Source organism: Pholcus phalangioides, unplaced genomic scaffold (genome assembly GCF_987345545.1).
Source record: "Pholcus phalangioides strain wild (caught in Gottingen) unplaced genomic scaffold, Ppha-v1.0 ptg000015l_1, whole genome shotgun sequence".
Classification (NCBI taxonomy): domain Eukaryota; kingdom Metazoa; phylum Arthropoda; class Arachnida; order Araneae; family Pholcidae; genus Pholcus; species Pholcus phalangioides.
In genome coordinates this window covers 17,882,432-17,901,105 of record NW_028301608.1, presented here as the reverse complement: position 1 = coordinate 17,901,105, position 18,674 = coordinate 17,882,432, and the positions used below count along the sequence as shown (strand labels likewise).

Sequence of the window (18,674 nt, the reverse complement as noted above, 5' to 3'; positions counted from 1 at the left end):
ACTGACGAGTCACGCTTCTGTCTGCAACACCACGATGGTCGGATTCGAGTCTAGAGACACCGTGGAGAGAGGATGCTGAACAGCTGCGTTATGCACCGCCACACTGGTCCTGCACCGGGTATTATGGTATGGGGCGGTATTGGATATCACTCCCGCACTCCTCTAGTACGCATTGCCGGTACTTTAAAAAGCCAGCGCTACATCTCCGAGGTGTTGGAGCCAGTTGTCCTTCCTTACCTTCAGGGCTTGCCCACAGCCATATTTCAACAGGATAATGCGCGACCACACGTGGCACGCATTGTCCAAAGGTTCTTCGTCAATCGCCAGATTGAATTGCTTCCCTGGCCAGCTCGCTCTCCGGATCTTTCGCCGATAGAAAACATGTGGTCCATGGTTGCTCAACGATTGACCCAGATTACATCCCCAGCTGCCACACCAGATCAACTTTGGCAAAGCGTGGAAGCTGCTTGGTCTGCTGTACCCTAAGAACACATCCAAAGTCTCTTTGAATCAATGCCGAGGCGTGTGGCAGCGGTGATCTCCAACAATGGCGGCTACTCTGGCTACTGATTTTGGCAGGAACCACACTTCACAGAAGTCTATAAATTTAATCATTTGATGCTTGGTCAACATGTTATCTACAAAATAAATATTGTTGCGATATCTCTTGTTTTTCTTGGTGTTGCAATTTGGGTGGCCAGCAGTGTACTTGAATGTTCATTGAGGTAAGCCCAATTGGCATACGATGAACCAGCTATTATAGGGGAGCATCAACGTATGTTTATATCTCATCGTTATTTTTAGAAGTTGAGCAGTTATTCTTAGATAGACATATACAGGCTTAGAAATGAAATGAATTTTCTTGATAGACTTAGATAGACATATATTCAGCCGGTACAAAAACCCATAGATATTCGAGGATTCAGCACTGCCATAGAGGCAAAATCAACATAAAACACTTGGACTGAATCAGCCGAACCCGAATCAAACAGAATATAATTCAATTGGATTTGTCATATTTACGAACGTGTAGCCTCAAAATGTCTTCAGTTCCCGCACAAAGGATCAGCGTAACGGGTTGGTTTGAAAAATCAACTAATTACAAACAAATTACAATGTAACTTTCAGTGCCTTTAAGGTTTTATCGAGAGAAAAAGATTTCTTTTAATTAAATATTTCACTACCATTTTTAGCTATGTTTTATAATTATCAACGGGCCTCTGCAAAATGCTTCGAGAGCCACACGTTTGCCCGTGTTGAAATTTTCATGATCTTTTTTAGTCATGTTTTTTCTAAAAATTGAATTCTTTTACTCGCTATAAAACATTGAAACATAAACAATAGTTGTTGCAAAATAGAATAAATACTACGTTAAAAATCCTTCTCTAAAGCCATTTTGTTCAGCGTTTTTGGAAACCATCACTTCCCACATTTCTTAGGATCATCGTTTCAATCTTCAAACACAAAACATCACGCTTAAAAGAACCCTTTTATTCGTTCATGAAGAATTTTTCAGAAACAGCTGTAATAAGTAATAGTGCCAGCATCAACTTCAGGATTCAAAATATAGCCCGTTTGCCAGTAAAAAAACAAGTCTCTGTCCCTCTCTCCATATGTTTGCGGATGAAAGCTGTTTGGAGTGGGGAGGAGAGAAAAGAAATAAAATTCACAAAATGCCCGGAAAACACTTGAATCGTTCTGCATTTCGCAACTTATGTGGCAAAACATCTCAGAGAGCTATTAAATTTTGCGAATTGCCGAGATGAAAAAAGAGAGAGAGAGAAAGAAAGAGAAAGAAAGAGAAAGAAAGAGAAGAGAATCTCAGTTTCTCTACGGAAATCCGAATCGTTCATGCAAATGCCATAAAATCTGTTCTTTGTACTGCGTATTTCTTTTGCTCCTCCGGCACATAAACGTTCGTAGAATCGTTTTGCTACTTCCAATCGAAAAAAAAAAGCAAAAACAAATTTAATACTCTCAAGTTTACGATTTTCTTTCCAAGGAATGCGGCAGTAGTTTTCACAAAGATTTCGGACTTCCTACGCTCTACAAGTGCTCTGACGTTGAAGTTCTTTTTTGAGAGACGTTTATGATCTTGAATGAACATTTCTTGAGCGAAAACACGATCTTGTATCGAATTCGGCTGTAGCAGATGAAAAAAAAAGAAATGGCGATTTCAATCCTACAGTGATGAGTATAATTCAGGTATTGATCGGAAGGAAATATATGGATGTGAATGATATATATTGGACGATTTACATACAGCTGATTTTGTTTTCTTTTTTCAGTGAAACTTCGTTAGCCAGGGGAGTGAATTTTTGCGAGGGAAAGGAAATCCATCACAAAAAAGTGAAAAACGCTTACTTTTTCCTCAAAACCCGTTTCGCAGAATAACTGATTGTGTGATGAAGTTTCGGGAAGCAGATGAGTTGTGGAGGTGGTGGGATTTCATTCTTTATGTGTTCCCTCACCTTTATACTACGTTAAGTTCGCTGTTGCAGTTAGCCTTTTAGAGACCATTGTATCGTTTCCCCGCTACTTCGTCTACATCGGTGGTTCTTAACCTTTTGTGTTCGTTTGAGCTAATAAGACGAAGGTCAGGGGCTCCATTTGAGAATAAAAAAAAGTAAAAGCTATGTACCTCAACACAGAACAACATTCAAATGTAACAATTTTTGAAACAATAAGTATATTTTCTCGTCCTAGCTCATGCTCTTCCCCTCGCCCATGAAACCTCTCCAAGGACCATTGGGTTAAGAGCCATCATCAATACAACAATCATCTTCCACATCACCACGTGCGCTACAAACCAAAATCCAGCTACATGTTTATGCTCATAGGATTTCATAAAATTGGATTGACCATATCACCTTAGGTAGCGACAGTCAGCAATTTCAGGCCAGACAAATTGATTACTTGATTGTATTATTGCAATATCCTCGTGTGTATTTTTGATAGGTATGCATATTTTGTAATGCTTTTTATAGCAATGTTACGTAAGTTCTGTTTCATATCATTCGTAAGAACAGAGATGTTTTCTTCAATACAAAAATAACGAATTGATGAGATAGATTGGCACTTGTCTCAAAAAATGGCGGAACTCTGACTGGTAGTTCCATTGTGTCGTTTTTTTGCCCCACCACCCGTGACCAGACCTTTCAGCGATTCACACCTCGTGCACTTTCTTTTTGCAAAAGAGATAAAAATAGATAGCAGCACAACTAATTCTTTCCTCAACGGTAGTGGAGTGAACTTGAGCCTAAATCAGTGATTTGTAACCGTTTTACACGGGCGAACTTATCATAATAAATATACAAGGTGTTTCTATAACTAAAGTCCCTGGGGGGGGGGGGTCTATTACGCTCGTGTCGTTATGCCCGCGTTTCAAACGTGTTTGGGTGCATTGTGGGATAGATTTACGCCACCATCGCCAAAGGTTGATTTTTCTCACAGCGTTACTAGCGATTTTCGTTATCGTCATCGCTATGCGAAGCGGTAGATAACGCGCCTGGAAAGCACTCGTTAAGCTCGCGTTAGGAAATAAACATGGCCGCTCGCGCGTACATTGTTCGATGAAGGCGAGATCAACGGAGACAAATAAGTTGAATTAGAAATTATTCATTCATTATCAATTATGAATAATAATTCTTTGAATTACGTTACTTAATTTAGTAACATGCTTCAGAGACAGCATTATCGTTTAAAATGTTGTCTAATTACACATAATGATTGGAAAAATTATTCATAGTGATAAATTGTTATAAATTATTATACTCGGTACTAACATAAATCTCTCTACAACGATATTTTTTTTTAAATCTTGTATGGAAATGCCTTTATTCTAATGTTAAGAAGATTATTTAACTAGTAAATATATCTCTATTGCAATATGTTTTCAAGACATTTTGAAATTCGCTACAATCTCGCTTAAAATCTACGTCAATATATTTTTAAACTCGTCCCCAGACATTTTTTTCTTAATTCGTTTAATAACATCGATATTTTGCAATACGTTATTTCATAACTGATAATGTTAAAATAATTGTATTGCTACTTTCCGTGCAGTACTCGGAAGTGCAGTTCCGTGCAGTAATACAAATACAAATACAACGCCACAACAGGCAAATGCCCAACGAGGTGGCTGAGAAAAAGATGCTCATAAAAATATGGATGTCATATATTTCAAAAATATTGCAACCCCATTAAAAATGCAATTAACAAAAAATTTTAAACAATATATACACATGATAAAATATTATGCAACACCCATAAAGAATACTTATGGTTGTCTTATTCTAAGTATGAATAGCTTCTCGATTTACCCCAACATGTTTATCGTATTTCTTTATAAATGTGTTACAATTTACTACCTCCGGGGGTAAGCTATTTCATTTATGAACAAAAACCATATTAAAGAAAAGTTCCCTGCGACACCATAGCCTTGCATTGTCCCTCACCAATCGATACTGGTGTCCCCTTGTAAAAGCAGTCGCTTGGCGGTGTATTAAAAGTTCATGGTCCATCCTATCCATCCCATTGAAAATTTTGAACACTTCGATCATATCTCCTCGACACCTGCGTGAAGTCTCTCTTCATAACTCGAGCCCGGTGTGCCAATAAGGCCACGCGTAGCTCTTCTCCCTCCCCTTCAACCAAGTCTATATCCCTCTGTAGGTATGGTCTCCAAAACCTTACAGCATACTCCAGTCCAGGACGAACTAATCCTCGAAAAAGCGGAAGAATGACTTTAGGAGAACGCGAAGAGACATTTTTGAAAATGAGACCAAGCATTCTATTCGCTTTTTTTGACCACTGCTGAACAATGTTCAGAAAACCTAAGTCGCTCGTCAATGAGAATTCCCAAATTGGTGACCCTAGTTGCATCCGGGATAGTGACACCATTCAACTCGTAAGGGAACAGTAGGTTGTTCGAACCAAAATGAGCGACCATGCACTTATCAACGCTAAACGTCATGCTCCATTCATTTGCCCATGATGCAACACCCTTACACACACACAGTATACACAACACACGAAGTACATTATAAAAAATCGAAGTAAATATGTTATTAATCAACAAATACATTTTTTCTAATCCTTGAGTGAATTTTTTGATCTGAGTATAAAAGAGATGTCAACAACAGTGTAAATTTGGTACCACATAATTTTTATGTTGTGTGAAACAAGAAAACCAATTGTCTAATTAATGATGTAAACAAAAGGTTACTTGTTCTTGATTTTGGCTTAATATCAAGACAGTAGATAAATATGTAAAAACATGGAAATATATGATGGTGATATTTTTGCTAGTCGTTTTCAACAAACATCATTGAACTTCAATAGAACATCATTTCATTAGGCGTGCAAGCCTACCTTTCTCAAATATTTGACGAAAATAAAAAGAATCCGGATGAATTAAAAAAAAATATATAGCTTATGAAACCCGGGACAATCAACACACACAAACGGCACAAAATAAATAAAAATACAATAATAATAACGCATGTGCTGCAGCACTCGTTGATAGTGATGGTGATTATCATCAGCGGAGAAAATTGTCTGATTGGTCCATCCCTTTCAGATCTAACGCTACTCTCGGCCCAGAGAGTTTTTCGTAAAATAGATAACGACATACCATGGGTTGCTTGACAATTGTCGTTGAGAATTTGCGTTAAGGGCGCGACGTCACTACCCCCGCTCGTTGTATAACGACGTGAGCGTAATAGACCACCTGTACTCTGAGTAGTCTTTCTCAAAACACAGAAAGATTTTTAGGATATCTTAATGAGGCCCATGGGAGAGAGATTTATGAAACAAGAACTGCCATCAGTGAGATGGGTTGGAAGCGAAGGCGTTGTCTATCGGTGGTCGCCTGGAGTTCGTTAGGGAAAATATCTTATCCATATCCTCCTTTGGGTTCGAACCCGGGACCCTGGTAATAAGCTTCACGATGGTAGACGAGCATCTTACCACCATGCTACTCGGGCACTTGTTCCAGTATACTGACACTGCTCAGACCAATGCTGCACCTGTCAGTATATACGATATATGGTCCATGGGAAAAAGAAAAATTTAATAAAAAAGCGTCACTTTTTCCGCTGGTGGTCGAAAATTGTACTTTACCAATAGACATTTCTAGTTTCCACCCAAAGAGTGGTTTCTCGAACCTCGCATTGATTGATTGAGATTCTCCGGCCTGAACTATATCATAGTCTATAAATGTACTACTGCACTGTCTAGAATAATGTATAAACTGTAAAACTGGATGACCAGATTTCAAAATGACGAAATTAGGTTATATGGCCAATTCATCGCAAAATCTATCATTTTTCTAGATTTTATATTTAGTTACCATTGCTTGAGATTTACCCGGAGGCCCCTTAACAATTTTTGTCTCATTGAAATCTTTTTGTAGGAAACTAGATTCTTTTAATTTTTACCGTGACTCTATGTGTATATCCCTTAAAAAGCTTCAAATTGCGTACTTCTTGAATGAAAAATCCCTGAAGAAAGTGCTGTTTTAGTCTTTGCAACCCCACATTTCTCAGGAAAAATATGGGGAATTTCAGGATATATCAAGTACATACTGGAAATCGGCAGTTATCACTCAATATGATGCCAAAAGTCAGCAACGTAGCCAATTATATCCAAAACTGACGAAAAATCGAAAATGGCCAGAAAAAGTGTTCTGAAAAATCACAGTGAACTAAATACAAAAAAATAATTATGACAGATTTTCATTTATAAGTTAGCAAATAATTTTAATCCTTGATTTCAGCGAAGAGACGGTGAAAATTACGTGAATGTCCCGGAAAAAATTTCATATAGTTTTCTGATGCAATTTAAAGGAAAAAGGTTTTCCCTTTTATTTGTATGATACGTTTTCTTTTCGGTGCAAAATATTTCATTTGATAAAGTAGAGATTTTTCATGCCTAGGAATTCGCACCTATATGGACAGAGAGAGACCATTATTATCTTACCAGGTTTTTTCCCTATACACATGATGACGTATTATAATTTTTCGCACTACTGGTTATAAATAGCTCTCAGAATCTGTTAGATCTTTGAAACGGGACTGTCACGATTAACCATAGTGTCTATGTTAGCAACACCATCTACAGCAGAAGGCCTCGACGTAAAGCTCGCGACGTCACTCAAGAAGGTCATCTCTCCTTTTGCCTTTGGATATAGCAGGCCGACGGATGTGTCATCTTTAGCCTTTTTTTGTTTCCAACAGCTATAGGTAATATGACTGAACTTCTTTAGCAACGTCACGAGTTTCGCGCGGAGGCCTTCTGCGTCAAGGCGAACTAGGGAAGAAACGTTTGTTGTCTTCAAAGGAAATCGAACCCAAAACCTCTAGCAAAACGAGTGAGCGCACTGACCATTATACCGCAGAGACATGACCTATCTTCTCTTAAAGCACACACAGTGACATACTCAGCAGGGATATTGCAGTCTTTCTTAACTTCAGCGATTGGCCTATAGGTGACGGCAGTACAGATGGATTTTTTTTGTTCTTATTTTTTTAATGTCTAGAAACACAAATTCACAAATTCTCTATAGACACTGACTGTTTAAGATTCCCTTCCTTGTTCAAAACTATGGAAAATTTTAAGTTTTCCTTACTAATGAGAAATATTCAAGTAAGAAAAATAGCAAAAAATTAAGTAAATGTTGTAACTGATACATCCATCACAATATATTAATAGGACTCTCAGGCCGCGAACTCGTTTGCCTTCATGAGATTCTACTAGGATATTTTAATTAGCCTTACTACACTTTCTCTGCATGTGTCCCAATTAAAACAGTGATTAACATCGTTATATACCCTGTATTTCTAATAGAAGGTCACTGAGAACAAAATAAGACACACTCACATGATAATGACAGGATTTTCGCGTCTTTCTCCATCTTGAATAAGAACAACTAAGAAAAATGAGTAATTACCAAAGATATTGCACTGAATGGAACTTGAAATTGGATCTGAGAAATTTGTTCAAATTTCTTTTCCTTAATTCAATAATAATAATTAGTCATTGGCGTGAATAATGACAATAATGGATACCGAATAAAGAAGACGCATTTTAATTGCTTCTGCGACGGTTCCTTTATTCCTATTATCCGAACATAATTATTATCGGCCTAATTATCAGGAATGGCTATTAAATTGAAGTGGGTATGCATTTGCTTTAATCTGCGAACCACAAGTATATCCAAATAACAAAATCGACATAAAATGGGAAATCTCATTTACATTAGGGAAATGAGCAGAATGTATTATATTTTGTGAGATATAATACTAATAAAAGCTAAGCTAATTGGTACGAAAAAAAAATTATTTGGAATTTAATTTGGTGACTTCTTTATTAAAATTGGGTGAAATAGGAAATGGTCAATACCTATTGCATCTGAATGTTACAGCTTTGGTCGGATGGAATATCATCATTTCCCTTCCTAGCTCTCGTAAAGCCCAAAAAATGTACCGCATTTTCCTGCGTTATATCCCTTTAATACACTACATGCACAAATGTGTGGGTGGATTTTTCTCACTGTAGAATATATATATTTTGTACCTCGAGGAGTTAAACCTTACATAATAACCCCTTGAACTGCAATTTATTTTCAGGCAGCACTGCTCAGACAGACAATTTAATTTCCTTCGTTTCAAAAGGAGGAATTGATATAGAAACTTACGGTTTTCTTGCTAAAATAATTTGTAATTAGTAGAAACAATAATGCGCTTCATACATTTACATGAATGTTTGTTATATATGCATAATAGAACATAATTAATGTCGAAATATTCTTCAATAATGTTTAACAAAAGTACACTACAGTTCTAGTGTTTTAAAGAAAAAAGTATGTGTTTCAAAATAATGCTAATGTATTTGCAACAAATTCAAACAATGTAAATGTATATATTTATCCTCACCTATATTCGGGTTTATTTTAAAATACTAATAAGCTCCAAGTGTATGATACCTCCCAAAACACTCCAGAAGATGCAGTGCCACTTGGCATCTTTTATGCAAATCACATTCAAGCTGCTAATTAAAGCATGTAAACAAATATACTAAAGCAATAGACTCGCTGTGACTTACATATACTTCTCTCATAAAAAGTTACAACAGTCCATAATTCTTGACGAGTGCAGCTCATCAATGTCAGTTTGCTCAAAAAAATTCTTGACGAGCTGGACTCGACATTTCAGTTCAAGGGGTTAAGGATTGTGATAATTTTGAGTTAGAAATGCAGTAAATGTGAAATTTGGGGGCTCCCATCAGAGGGCAGCACTTGAAGAAGAACTTACAGGGCTTTTTTTAGGATATCTTCCAGCAGAAAATGCCTCCGGGAAAAATGTAATTTATTACATAAAACTGAGATTAAGCAATAAAATTTCGGTGAAACAAGGTGAGCATACACGGCATCATCTTGGTTGGAAAAATTTGAACAAAGTGAATTATTTCTTCACAAAAAAGATTTTGCTGACGTTTATGTTTTTAATGTATTTTTTGTATATACCAAAAATGCAAAAAATAAATCAAAATTATGAGGAAAAAAATGAATGCTCGGGTTTAAAGGATTATAATCCGTGGATTAAAAACCATGAATAAAAAATGGTAATTTAGAAGAAAAAAATGGAACTTCGTAGTGCGCGGATTATATACCACAATATCTTATGTACGTTTTTTTTGTAAGTCGGGAATATAAATAAATATTTTGAAAATTATTTTTTGTTTTAATTTTAGAGATAATATTAAAATAACCATTTTTTTTCTACAAGAAAGTGACAAACAACCCTTTCTATTCTTTAAGATTGCACGTTTGGTAAATAAAATGTTCACAAGCAGACTGTATGATGATATTTTCCTCGATGTAGTAGAGGCTACGCAAGGGGTTATACGGGGGACGGTCCCTAAGCCGACCAAAAATTAGAAGCAAAAATAATATTTGTATAAAAAAAAATTAAAATACGGAAAGAAAATACCTTGTTTTAACTACTTTCTATTAATGAAAATTATTTTACGAACGGTGATAACGCCGAATTTCTCGGGGAAAAAATATTTGTGTCTCACAGCACTTTGTGCCCCTCCAAAGTTCGATCCTGCGTACGCCCTGCAAAAAAGTCATGAAATTGGCACACAACTCCGCGTAATATACGCTGGAAATTTTGAAAAAAAATTTTGACAGCGCTCCATTAAACAACAAGTGCATGTATTTGTTTATTATATATAGGTATTTGTGTAATCTGTTTAAATTTGTGTAAAATGTGTTTGAATTTACGTATTTGTATTAGTGAAGGTATATTAAAAAAAATCATCGATATTATACCATGAATTTACTTACTGATTCATAGGGGCCGTTCAAGTATTACGTAAAATATCTGTTTTCGAGCAAAATTTTATCTATTTTCGACCTCCTCCTCCCTCCCTTTGTCAGCAAAACTCTGACCCCTCCCTCCCTTGTCAGCAAAATTTCGTCAGCACTGCCCCCTAACTCCTATTGGTGGGATTAGAAACGTACGCTGAAAGGGGGCATAGGAGGCCCGTGCACCTCCCCCAGACGAAAAAAAAACAATTATTTTTAATGGAAGAAATAGGTTTATATGTGTTATTTTAATCGATTTCTGTGAATTTCAATGCTATTTGAAGGGTAAAAGCTCAAAATTTATCTTTCAAAAATTCATTGTGGCCCACCCTTTAAGCCATATGAGGTAAACCCGCAGACCAAATGTGCCCCGGAAGATTATTTGATGTGGCTTGCCCTCCTCAAACCTAATTTTGTAAAATTGAACTAAGGGAACACATTTACAAATCGCTTAAATGACCCGTGGCACAATTCCAGAGCATTTAAGTGGCCCGTGGCACATTTTCAGATCAATTAAGTAGGTCTCAAAGATCACTTTCACATTCAAAGATCACTTGAGTAACCAGCGATGCAGTTCCAGAACACTTAAACGATCCGTGGCACATTTTGAGATCCTTTGAGTTACATGTGGTAAAGTTCCAGAGCACTTAAGCGGTACGGACACATTTCCAGAGCACTTAAGCGCTTCGGACACATTTCCAGAGCACTTAAGCGCTTCGGACACATTTTCAGAGCACTGAAAGGATCCGTGAAACATTTACAGGTCACTAAAGTGGCTTTATAGGGGACATCAATAATGAGTATTCACAATATTGTGATTGTATTTGTCTTGATCCTTTCTTCTTTAATTTATATTTTTCTTTGATTCAAAATTGGAATCCATTCACCCAGGTTCGAATAAATATTGCAGGATCAAGACAAGGGGTTTAGCAATCCATAAGATGAAAGAAAACAACACAACACTTTCATGAGCAAGCAAATCAGAGTCAAATTTTAAGGAAAAGAAGATATTTAATTTTTAACAATAGAAAATAATGGTGTAGGTAGCTACCTTTTAACAATTAAAAAGGTTATACAGATAAATGCGAACATCTACCAAATGAAGATTAGATTTTCCGAGACAAAAAAAACAACATCGCTTTACAATGATTTAAATAAAAAAAACTTACATATTATCGTTCTGTCTATTTATGCAAACTACGGTTGAAGCTCGAAAAGGTGAGCATGGAGGTTTGTCCATAATGAAGACGGAATTTATTTTCCCGCATATTCTGCAGGTCACTGGCGGCTAGGAATCCTTCCTGTTGTTAGGAACACCTTTCCAGAGCAGGTTCGTAGGAGCACTCCTGTTGTTAAGAACACCTCTCAGGAACAGGTTGGTAGGGGCACTCACCGACTGGCTACTATCGCTAGCTGGCTACTATCGGCCTTTTGGAAGGCGAAGCCGTCCTCTATCATAGTAATTGCTGGAATGACCATTGATCCAAACCCTCCATCCATATGATTTCTGCTCTTTCGTACAATCTTAACGATTGTACACACATTGATTAGCACATAGCGGTAGACGCACGCGATTTACTCGAGAACACAGGAGTCGTGAATACTCGAGGCACATAGTAAATTCAAATCACCAGCGAACGAACATATATAACTCGCGCAAGCTTCAATTACAAGCGAGAGCAAAAAAAACTCTCCTCCGACAGTAGCGTAGAATTCTCGAAAAATTATCTCTCTAGAGACTGCCAGCGAATTTTCCCAGAGGGTATGTTAAAAAGGCCCCTTGGCGATCCAAAACTATATGAAAATGTACTGAGTACAGGGGGTGAACTATCTCTGCGGTCCTTAGCGGAAAAAAAGTAGTTGAGCGCCGAAAAGTCCTTAGCTGGCCAGTAGTTCGACTTTTCGATACTATCTCTAAGCTAAGGACTTTTTTTTAGTAGTTACTTAGGACCGCTGCTAAGGACTGCCTAGCACCAGTCCTAAAGCAGCAAGAAAAGTAGTTCACGGCGGCCATCTTGGAAAAGAGGAAATTTCGTCTCTGGCCGCGAGTTCTCGCTGTGATATTTAGTGATGAAATATGCTGTTTTTTTTTCGAATTAAACAATTTTTTACGATAATAATGACAGATAAAACTTAGATTATGTCTTCGATGTCATCAAAGTTGAAGTGATTCATCATTATATCCTGCAAAACTAGATGTTGACATCGGCGATCGAAGCCACGACGAAGTGCTAGCATGTTCATTACTGAGGTAAGAATTATTTTATTGCTATCGAACTATATAAGAAGAGTGTTTAGAAATTTTCTTAATATTTTTTTGCTCGGTAAATGCGTTATTTAAAAATATCAATGGACATAATGTCACGCAATCAATAGGGCAGTGGATCCCACTTGGTAATGCTGGAAAATATCAAATAGCCCATGTATACTTTGGATTGTATTGAAAATATTTACATGGCAAATGAAACATAAATCTACAATTACGATAATATCAGATTGAAATTTTACATTCTATGTTTTTTGCCGTATTAATTTTTTTCAATGAAAAATTATGTCTAAATAAATTGAGCATGTGTGTAAATAAATAATTTGAATATTGTTGGCACAATAAAAATTGTGCTTGGATGACTATGCTATGAATAATCGCCTATAAATAAGGAAACTGAATAATTTTAATTAATAATAATCGCCTATAAATAAGGAAACTGAATAATTTTAATTAATAATAATCGCCTATAAATAAGGAAATTGAAAATTTGTGTTTTAGATCAACCTCCCTTCAATGCACAAAGTAACTAATAAGCTACAATTCATTGATAATAAATTATAGCACCTAAATGACAAAAAATTTAATAATTTTTTTGTGATGAGTAATGGTGAAATTGAAATAAAGCATGGTAAAAATTGGCAGTAATGTTAAATATTAATTTTTGTAAAACTCGTGCACTAAAGGATTAAAATATAGATTTGATATTTTGAACTGTTCAAATGAACAATATTGTAATACTTAGTGGAAGTTAAATTTTGAGAAAAAAATCATGTGCCACTTCCTGAAAAATTGCACTCTGTAACTCGCTATGAGATGAGGAATATTTAATAAGGAATCATTATATTGTTTTGTTGATAAGAAAAATGAAATTCGTACAATGGAACTAAAAAACAAAGTTGGAATTTCAGGCACAGTTTTTATTGAGGTATATACATTATAACTAGAGGAAGCAGATTAGTGTTTGAAACGTATTACTACTTCAGTATTTGGGTTATGGCCTTGCTGTGTGTGTTCAAATTTAATTTTTTGCCAAAAATTGTTTTTGATTTTGTGTGTATGGGTAAACACAGAAAACAAATTTCCATGTCGAATATTTAAGAACTTTAAAATATAACATTTTGAGATGTTATGGAAGTGAAACTTTTAACAAGCATTTATTTTTTAACAATGTTGTTAGTAAACAGCTGAGAGATTATATATATATTAGTGTATATACATTTGTGAGACTTTTCTAACTCTGAAAAATTTTGTTTCCCAGGAACTTGGCTGTAGGTAGCTACGAAGTAATGTGAAGGTTTTTAAGGTTACGGAACAATTCTCCCAGAGCAAACAAAGGTAATTTTAATTCTTTGTATTTGACTTTGAGCAACAGTTTCCATTATTATTTTCATGTAAAATGAAATATTTCCATGCATGATTTAATGACATAAATTTTAACAATCATCATTTTCACTGATTTCATTTGTATCAACAACCCTAGTGGAACAAATACAGTCGAACCCGATTTAACACCACCATCCCACCCACAGAATTTTGACGTTGTATCAGATCATAATCATAATAGCGTTTCGGAGAGGCTGTATTACATAAATTCACATGTTTATTAAGAAATGTTGTATTTCAGTGTCTTATTTATGTTGCACCATGATTAAAATAATCTATTTTATACACATTCAATTTTAAGTTGAGAAAATTCATAAAAATTGTAAACTGTACAATCACTTGAATATTTCTCAATATAAAACTCAACAGAAACATACTTCCCTCTGAAATTATTGTAATTTCAGCGACACATTTTATATGTGCAAAAACAAAATAAGCAAGGGGGAAAGGTGGCATTGTTTTTAGTCCATACCTTATTGGTTTCTCTCGAGAAATATCTTGCTATGAGTAATTATCTTTATAATAATTTTTTCATATACTATTGAAAGAACAACTGTTTTTGACATAATTGAATTGAGGAAATTAAGATAGACGATTTCTTAATGGCTACCTATACCACTCAAAATTTGACCAGTGCAAGTAAAAACATGTACTGTTGAAAAACTTGTCTTGGCTATATAAATGAGAGGGAGGACATTAAAAAAAAACTTTTAGAAGCTTTACTAACTGAAAAGCAATATTAATTCTTTGAAAAACGTGTTATATTTACTGATGAGCAAATTTTGTGAATGAAAATATTAAAACAATATACTTGACGACAAATAATATCATACTTTTTAACTAGTGAGACCATACAACACTGCAAAATTTCTATGTTAATTTAAATAGGGGTTCTCCAATCCACAAGAGGTTGCTAAGGATGTGTTTTAGAGCAAAGCTGAAAGAGTAGAGTGTAAATATATAGTAAGCTGCGTGCCAATAGGTTTTTGCACTTCATCTGTCTGACCAAAATTTTAGGGTAGAAACATGGCTCGAAAAATTGAAAAAGGCGCGGGCCAAATTTTTTGGAAGCCAAGCATATTTTTAGAAGAAATAATCTGAAGTAAAAAAAAATTATATTCAACTTTTTCAGCACTTAGTGATGATCTTGACATGTTGGAAGATTCAGACATAAACTCCAAATATTTTATGATCTGCATAGAAAATTTTAGGTGTCAGTATGAATTTTTTTTTTGCAATGTTGGCTCTTAAGATTTCGGAGCTCTTAAGATTTAGTTGCTCCAAGCCCTAGGTAAATACATCTAGAAATGAACATGTGCATCTATGTGGAACGCCAGGCCTCCCTTGCAAAACACAGTTTATACATTTTGGATCCTACTGTGATAAAATGGTAGCGAGACGACTCAATGTCGACTAAGTGCTATTGTGCACGAATTATCTCTACTTATACAACTAAAGACTGCGTTATAATTTGAAATAAAATATACAGTACATTTAAATATTGATAAGCATAATAAAAGTGTTTTTTTTTTCTTCCTCTTTTTAATTTCAGGTAAATCAACATTTGAAGATGCAGATGAAAATTTATGAATCTTAAAAAATTATATTCTTGAAAGATGCGATTTCTAAGAAAAGTACAACCAATAAATTGTGATTATGGTAACTCTCTATGAACATATGTTTGAAATAAAATGTTTTTGTATGACAAATCATATGTGCAAGTTGTTATTTAATTCATGTTTCTATTAATCAATTTCAATCAATCATTCATCTTCTAATCAACTCAAATGAAATATATTGTCAAAATGAAAGTTATCAGGTGAAATTATTTGTTGGAAGCTAAATATGAAACAGATAAATTGATGAAAGATCTTTAATATAGACGTATATATATTTTAAATATTGAAGTATTCACTTCCATTAACAGGTAAGTGCTCATTCATAGAAAATCGTGTTCTGATATTTTTTAATACTGAGGAGAAACCTATAGTTTAAAATATAGAACTACAATATGCAGCAAGGCAGTTAATTCTTTTAATTATAAATTATCAATAATTTAATATTTTAGTTGCTCCGAAAATAATTTGCAATTCATTGTTTCAATGAATTTAAAAAGGAATAAAAATGGATAATAAAAAATCATTTTTAACAAATTGGTCTTAAAAAAAAGTGGCACTCAATATTAAAAATAGTATTCAGCTGGGGCCTCAAGTAGGGCCCCCGAGGCGAATTGGGGGCCCAAAAATCTATAATTATTTTGCATAATAACCCTTTCAAGAAGAGGCCCCCCCCCAAAAAAAAAAAGGAAAGTCTGCCCGGAAAGGCACACTACGACCGTAGGCTCAACTAGTGCCGGTAACCTTAAAGTTTTGCATTTTGTTGTAAGAATTTTCTTTTTTTCAAATTTTGATTTCATCAGTTTGCGACCCGCTTATATGCCGCTGGGGTCCCAGATACTCGATTTTTCAAGTATCCAAAAGTGGGATCCATGAGCTCGGACAAGAAAAATACCGAATCTTATTCTAAAAAAAGTCGCAAGATGAAAAATGCAACGTCTCATACGTTTACAAAATAATTAAACTAGCTGGCGATGTTAGAGTAAAAAAAATTGCAAAGCACGGGTGACAAAAATGTGTGGCGAGTCAATCGGAAAAAAAAGTTTGTTTACAATCAGTTGTAAACATGAAATCGCTGCCACCACCCACTGCGGAAAAACGATTGTTAAATAATTAGTAGTAGTTGTAGGCTTCAAACGGCATCCCGATTGGTTAGCGATCTGTTACTCTCAAAACCAAAAATTTTCTCTCCCTCTAACTACTGTTTCACGTCACGTGACCTTAAGGACTGGTAGTTCATAGTACCTCTTAACTACTAGTAGTTGAAGCGGTCCTTAGCTGCAGTCCTCCGACCGGTAGTTCATTAGGACTAGTAGTTACTAAGGACTGCAGAGATAGTTCACCCCCAGGTCCTGAAGGGAACTATTCGGCGTTTTAATTTACCGTTGGCGAAGAAGGGAGAGAGAGGGGGAATCGAGGTACAACAGAAAAAAGGGGAAAACTTAAGGGGACTGTTAAGACCCTCGGAGAAATTCTTCTCGCCAAGGACCCTTAATCACACCCCCTGAAAAACAAACATTACCTTATATGGCTCGATGACCATCTCTTTCACTCTCTTACAACCCTTTGTAATTCGACCCGTGTTTCTCATCTGGGGCCCCAAGGCAGCAGTACCGTGTACAACTGTATCTTAAGGCCTAAACTTTCTATAGAATAGATTTTGCTTTCCACTATTATTATTATTATATGTACCATAATATATACAATTAAATATAGGTATAATCAAATGATTAATTATGTAAGATTCCACTGTACAAATACAACATAAGGCAAAATCTATTCAATATAATAATCTTTTCTTTTCTCTACAATTAAAACTATTTTAAGATTAAGTTAATGTAATGTTATGATGAATTTTGACAATTCAACATAACATACTCACAATGTTAGTTCAGGTGCCCAATAGCTATCGAAATGTTTTTTTACCCCGTTTTTGGCGCGCCGAATAAGATGTCATTACGAATATTTCATATCTTCAACATGGGTGGTTGATGACGAAAGCATCATCCAAAGTCCCCCTCGCCCCTTGTCATCAAAACGTAACAAATCGGAAACCCTCCCCCCATCGATGCTGACGTTATACTTGAATGACCCCCCATACGCATTGCTTAATTTTGTCAAATCATTGGTATTCATAGTTTTCGATAACAATAACTGATTAATAACAATATCGAAAAAATGAATAATCTCTAGTGACCGAAAGAAAAATATATGTATATTTCTTTGCACAAACACTGGTCTTGAAATGTCTGGTTGCACAATTATAGCGCGTCTCTTTCGCTTTTTATTCAACCTTATAAATATTTGTTCATTTATGTAAAATTAATCTTTATATTTCTTATCTTTTTCGCAACTCATCGGTAAAATATTTTATATATTTTTTTCTATAAAGTAATTCATTATTACCACCTGTAAAAGAAGTTTACATTTAATCATCTTGATACTGAATAGTCTCAAGGAGGTTTGATTACGACACTTCGAAATATCGACATTGTTTCACGCTATAATCTACTATTTTCCAGTTCCGTAGAGTAGAGTACATGTAATATTTCATCACGTTTGTGCATGCAATCGCCATCTTCCGTTGAATTAATTATTCTCTTCTTTTTTGTAAAGAAAACACATTTCTTTAAATAAATTCCATTTCAAAATCCACGCTTTCGTGCTTTCTTTCTTTCATGCCTAATCTTTCAATGTTCGATCAAAAAGAAACTAATTTTGTAAACATTCACTTCCAATGGTGTTGTTGCGAAGCGTTTATATTTGCAAGACCAATGTGTGGTTTATAAAACGGAAAGTAAGAACTCTTATTGCGTCAGAGAGAGAGAGAGAGAGAGAGAGCCGAAACTTTCAAAAACTGATGTTATAAGCGTTGTGGGGTTGTAAACCATTGACAGTATAACGAGGTGTTACTGTACTATAATACGCGGGGATTATTGTTTGCGCATCGAGATTCGTAGTTTTTGACAGGAATAACAGATTAATAATATCGTCCGAAAAATTCATAATCTATAGAGAGACGGAATGATATCTA

The 18,674-nt window shown here is 35.3% G+C and overlaps 1 long non-coding RNA gene across 1 annotated transcript; it reads left to right on the top strand.

The window, feature by feature from the left end:
* Positions 1–12,209: 12,209 nt before the first annotated feature.
* On the top strand, positions 12,210–15,751 carry LOC149075589 (uncharacterized). The gene is made up of 3 exons (XR_016194012.1): positions 12,210–12,623; positions 13,900–13,976; positions 15,577–15,751. It is a non-coding gene; the product is annotated as an uncharacterized LOC149075589 (long non-coding RNA).
* Positions 15,752–18,674: the final 2,923 nt, after the last annotated feature.